This window comes from Dama dama, chromosome 19 (assembly GCF_033118175.1).
Source record: "Dama dama isolate Ldn47 chromosome 19, ASM3311817v1, whole genome shotgun sequence".
NCBI classification, from domain to species: Eukaryota; Metazoa; Chordata; class Mammalia; order Artiodactyla; family Cervidae; genus Dama; species Dama dama.
This window is the reverse complement of record NC_083699.1, coordinates 39,452,180-39,458,564: the sequence shown is the minus strand read 5'-3', so window position 1 is coordinate 39,458,564 and position 6,385 is coordinate 39,452,180. Positions and strand designations below refer to the sequence as shown.

Sequence of the window (6,385 nt, the reverse complement as noted above, 5' to 3'; positions counted from 1 at the left end):
GGAAAACAGCGTCATATGAACTCTGATCTGCACTGCTAGATACACGCTCTTCTCAAGCTGAAACAGAATTTTGAAGCCCTGTGATTCATTTTACCCCCTTATTTTACAGTAAGGAAAACAAGGCTCAGAAGCAAGAAATGAAGAAAGAAGAATGATGATGGTTGGAACTCACTTTACAGGCAGACAGACCTGGCTTTAATAACTAGTTCCTCCACTTGTTAGCTGTGTGACCATCAAATGGTTTAATTTTCATGCCTCAGTTTCCCCATTTGTAAAATGGTTATAATAACCAATTTCATATAACTTTCTAAGGATAGATGAGAAAGTGGATATAAGTATGTAGTGGATGCCTAGCATATCTTAAACAGTCAAAGAATGTCAAATATGTTTATTATAGCATATTGGGACTGAATTTTTTATCTCCTGTTCCTCTAGATTATATAATATACAATTGGAGCCCTTGTTTCACGGATCTAGAAGAAAAAGCTAAGTGAAAAATGCCAGTGTCTTACATGTTAGGAATGGCTGATTTTCTTGAGACAAAAACATCAAAAAAATAATAATAATAAGGTGAAACCAATGGCTAGACTCTGATATAAACAAACAGTTCAAGTGTGAAGATTGCTGACAAATTACCGGTAATTGAAGAGGTCTCTGGAGGAGACATCAGGATAGTCTTGCAGAACCAGCTGCATAGGACAGGGAAGGGCTGTGATAAATGGGGCAGAGGATGTGTGGGGTGTGGAGAGAGATGTTGGCCCTGGCATGTGATTGGCTAAGGGGAGTGGTAAGAGTGGTGTCTGGGACAGGCAAGCAATGGTGGTGACATCAGTCAGAAGTCTCAGGACCTCAGATGTAGAAATGGAGAGAAGCCTGGAGAGAGAAAGCGGAGCTTCAGTCCTAAAGGCATGCCAGACCTCAGGGGCTTGTTTAGAAGTTCTCATGGGAAAAATACCCAGTGACCATTCAATGAGAAGAGGCCCTCTTCTATAGAGAAGGTCATCCTCTATGTCCAAGCATTGGAGGACATACTCAAAGCCATGAGAGGGGTAGAGTGGCTGGAAGAGTGCCCCAAACCTTGTTCTTGGATGAGAACTGAAATGTCACAGCCAGATCCCCTTCCACCAGAAATGAGAAATTAGCGCACTTTCCAAAGAGCCCCAGCAGGGGCGAACGCAGAAGTGAAATTTATTGGACTAATGATACGACATGGGGCTTGGTCAGAAGATTAAGGCTGAAGGCACCCATTTAGAGACCAAGCACCTAAGCAGGACCAGAGACAAGACTGTCTGCATGCCAGTGCCTGCCCTCCTGGCATAGGAAGCTGAAACCCCCTACCCCCAACCCTGACAGTGATAGAGTTGGTCTCTTTGTCAGATATGAAACTAGGTCAGTAGGAGGTCTAGTGAGAATAGGGTGCGAGGAGACCAGGGATACAGCTGCCGGGACTGGAGAAGTGTGGGGCAGTATAGCTTGTTTAAATTTCCATAGCACTTTGCACATATCTCTATTACAACAATCATTTTACTCTGTCATGTCTAAATATTGTCTGGCACTCTGGACTACAACTTATTTAGGGCAGAGATTTTGAAAGACAGTGGTTACAAACATTTCAGTTTAGTTCAGTCACTCAGTCGTATCCAACCCTTTGTGACCTCATGGACTGCAGCATGCCAGGCCTCCCTGTCTATCGCCAACTCCCAGAGTTTACTCAAACTCAGGTTGATTGAGTTGGTGATGCCATCCAACCATCTCATCCTCTGTGGTCCCCTTCTCCTTCTGCCTTCAGTCTTTCCCAGCATCAGGGTCTTTTCCACTGAGTCAGTTCTTCACATCAGGTGGCCAAAGTTTTGGAGATTCAACTTCAGCATCAGTCTTTCCAATGAATATTCAGGACTGATTTCCTTTAAGATGGACTGGACTCCTTGCAGTCCAAGGGACTCTCAAGTGTCTTCTCCAACACCACAGTTCAAAAGCATCAATTCTTTGGTGCTCAGCTTTCTTTATAGTCCAACTCTCACATCCATACATGACTACTGGAAAAACCATAGCTTTGACTTAGATGGACCTTTGTCAGCAAAGTAATGTCTCTGCTTTTTAATATGCTGTCTAGGTTGGTCATAGCTTTTCTTCCAAGAAGCAAGTGTCTTTTAATTTCATGGCTGTAGTCATCATCTGCAGTGATTTTGGAGCCCCAAAAATAAAGTCTCACCATTTAGTCTGAACTTTTGCAGCATGGATTCAATTTCCAGCTCTCACAGTCACCAGCAATATAACCTCAGGCAAGCTTCCTAACTTTTCTGTGTCTCAATGTTCTTACCTGTGAAATGGGGAGTGATGATTAAATTAGGAAGAAAGCAATTAGAACAGTGCTTAGTATATAGTGACTATTATATATATTAATTTATAACAAGTTAAATAAAATATAAAATACATTATAATAAATGAAAGACTACTTCTGTCCCCAGATCTTGGTATGTTGCTCGTTTTCAGTGTTTGATAAATGATTGTTGAAGTGAAAAATTAAATGACAAGGCTGGGCAATCTTGCCAAGAGGTGGTTAGAACCCTCAAGTCCTGGCCCACAATCTGTGACCTCACCTTGACCCAAGACACCAACACTATAGCATGCAGCATTGAGTGAGATGGCGCTGGCACTCAGGCATGGATGTGGCAAGCCGTCCCCATGATCAAGAGGACACCTGCATCTTTCACCCACACGTTTGAAGCCCTGCATCCTGTGAATTATCCCCCTGCCCCACCCCCACCCGCACAACACACACACACACACATCAGGCTGCCACTGGAGACAATAGCCACTGGTCTCCCAGCTCCCACCCTACCCACCCTCTCTCCTTATCAGGCCCTAGAGTGTGCCTGCAGATAGAGTTACAAGATACCTGTGGAGAGAATATCTGTGTGCACAGCCTCTTGAGCACATTAAAGGTTCAAGATGAAGGAGAATGAATCTGGAAAGTGAGAAGGCTGGACACAGTGAAGGCTGAAGCACAAAGCAAGAGAAAGCTTCATCTTGACCCTGAGCCCCTCGAAGCGAACCTTCACCTTGCTTGGAGGACTTTGTCCTCTGAGCCATTCTCTACCCCTTGGGTTTTTCCCCCACCCCACTCCCCGCCCCTTACTTTTTCCCTTTCCAGTTCCCTTCCAACATCTACCACCCACCAGCACTAACAGTGTAGCTTCTTGTCGAAATATGGCTAATGTGACTGAGCTCTGGGAGACAGAGCCTCAGCTTCCCTGCTGTGTCAAATGCGGATGTGGTGAGGATCAAAAGACACGGTATGGGGGGGAAGCATTTTGAAGAGTGTTTAGTGTTGAGCAAATGCAGCACAAACCATTTAAATGTGTGCCATTCACATAGCCAACATTAACATTTTTTGGTAATGAATGCCCACCCATTCCCACTGTGAATTATATTTTAGTTAGTTTACATAAAAAATTCAATTGCATTTTGAATCAGAGTATGTTTACCTAGGCATTTTAGACATTGAGTCAACATAAAGCACTTTTAATGGTTTGTTCTACTGGTAAACACTATGTAAGTGAAGGCTAATAGATGTGGAAATGACAGTGCAGAAGAAATTCTGGACTCAAGGCTCCTAAACAAGACTCTAGATCTAAGTCTTTTTTTTTTCTGATTTTTAAAATGATGCTATTTATACTTAGTCTGCCTACTTCATACGTGGGGTAGTATTGAGAGTTACAGTACAGATGTTTTGTAGGTGGAAGCACTTTGTAAGCTGTAGTATACTTTATGTATTCAAGAGGTTATTTATGTTGTGTATGTGTCAGTGTTGATATGACACTCTCCCATTTATGTCTTTTCAAATATTTCTATTCCCCATTCTCCTTTCTTTCTTTTTTTTTTTGCAACTGGAACACAAGGTATCAGTTAAAATGATTAACCAATTTCAAGACAACTTGTATAATATTTGCTTTAAAATTTACCTTATAATTACTAGGGCTTGGAAATAGTATACAGGCACACACACACACACACACACACACACACATTTTGCTGTCCAAAAGGGATAAAATATTTAGCCTGAGCAAGAGCAAAATAGTGAAATATTTGACCTAGAGTGTTTATTTTGACCAGGAGTATAACTGAACTTTATCAGCCAAGTTGGAAACAGGAGTTAGTCCCGAATAAGATTAGAAAGATTATCTAAGACTCTTTGCTTATTAACCTGAATGTTGAAATCCATATTGGATTTTCAGACACTGAGCCTACCATGACCTTTTCCTGCCCACCAGAAGGGCTTCCTCAAGTTTCTCTTTTCAGAGTAGAATCAGGTTATATTTAAAAACAGCAGTTTGTACCTAACCTGGTTTCTTTTTCTAGGAGAAATGAATAGGATTCAAATTTTAAGGATGCGAGGTTGAATGATAAAATATGACTGTGATCATAAGAAGCTGGCAGGAGTCAAGCATTAACATACAGCATGATATTAAACAGTATACAATAAGGTACACAGGTGTCATCCCAGTGACACCATTATTTAGCTGTGTGAACTTTAATAATTCAGGTATACTCTCTGAGCCTCAGTTTCTTCATCTGTGAAATGGCAATAATAGTATCACCCCAGCTGACTTCAGGTTTGCTATATGTCTTATGAATAATTCTTTTCTTTGTTAACCAGGTCCTGCAGACAAATCAAAAGGTCTATGAAAATATTCAGAAAGTGATGGCTTTGAAAAACTATCCTCTTTCCCTGGTGATTCCGTCCTGCGTGGCTGCTCGTTCGAATAGTAGTCGTTTAATTCTGTCCGGCTTCTCTCCCACATAAGTGCGTGCCACCAACCCATGGAGGATTCAGTGGACATGGACATGAGCCCCTTGAGGCCCCAGAACTATCTTTTCAGTTGTGAACTAAAGGCTGATGGAGATTATCACTTCAAGGTGGATAATGATGAAAATGAGCACCAGTTATCTTTAAGGACGGTCAGTTTAGGGGCTGGAGCAAAGGATGAGTTACACATTGTTGAAGCAGAGGCAATGAATTATGAAGGCAGTCCAATTAAAGTAACACTGGCAACTTTGAAAATGTCTGTACAGCCAACGGTTTCTCTTGGGGGCTTTGAAATTACACCACCTGTGGTCTTACGGTTGAGGTGTGGTTCAGGGCCTGTGCATGTCAGTGGACAGCACTTAGTAGCTGTGGAGGAAGATGCAGAGTCAGAAGATGAAGAGGAGGAGGATGTGAAACTCCTAAGTATATCTGGAAAGCGTTCTGCCCCTGGAAGTGGTAGCAAGGTTCCCCAGAAAAAAGTAAAGCTTGCTGCTCATGAAGATGACGATGATGATGATGAAGACGACGATGATGATGATGATTTTGATGAGGAAGTTGAAGAAAAAGCTCCAGTAAAGAAATCTATACGAGATACTCCAGCCAAAAATGCACAAAAATCGAACCAAAATGGAAAAGACTCAAAATCATCAACTCCAAGATCAAAAGGTCAAGAATCCTTCAAAAAACAGGAAAAAACACCTAAAACATCGAAAAGACTTAGCTCTGTAGAAGACATTAACTCAAAAATGCAAGCAAGTATAGAAAAAGGCGGTTCCCTTCCCAAAGTGGAAGCCAAGTTTATCAATTATGTGAAGAATTGTTTCTGGATGACTGACCAGGAGGCTATTCAAGATCTCTGGCAGTGGAGGAAGTCTCTTTAAGAAAATGGTTTAAACAGTTTGTTAAAAATTTTCTGTCTTACTTCATTTCTGTAACAGTTGATATCTGGCTGTCCTTTTTATAATGCAGAGTGAGAACTTTCCCTACCGTGTCTGATAAATGTTGTCCACGTTCCATTGCCAAGAATGTGTTGTCCAAAATGCCTGTTTAGTTTTTAAAGATGGAACTCCACCCTTTGCTTGGTTTTAAGTATGTATGGAATGTCATGATAGGAATAGTAGTAGTGGTGGTCAGACAGATGGAAATGGTGGGGAGACAAAAATATACATGTGAAATAAACTCAGTATTTTAATCAAAAAAAGAAAAGAAAAGAAAAACTATCCTACTCGCAGAAGGAATATTCATGGTGCACAATTCAGTTTTCAGAGAAATTGAGGTCAGTTATTGACCAGCTTTGGTCTTACTACCTAGAATTATTACCCGAAAAGAGAAACGTGCTTCTACTTTTCTCAGACTTTGCCTGTAGGTCAAAAAAAGAAGCTCCCTTTGAAATTTTCCGTGCATTTCATGACTTGAAAGTAGTTATAGGTTAACAGATATCTGTTGACTGCATTATGAACAACAAGGAAAGTTTCCTGAAGTTGGAAAGATACAGTAGTCAGTGTTCCAGATTTTGATGGAGTTGTGGCAGGTCCCACAGAGGTATTTTCCTGACTCTGCCTAAATTAGAAAAGA

The 6,385-nt window shown here is 41.2% G+C and overlaps 1 pseudogene; it reads left to right on the top strand.

Moving 5' to 3' along the window:
* The first annotated feature begins 4,809 nt into the window (after nt 1-4,809).
* LOC133073923 (nucleophosmin-like) lies at nt 4,810-5,881 on the top strand (annotated as a pseudogene).
* Nucleotides 5,882-6,385: the final 504 nt, after the last annotated feature.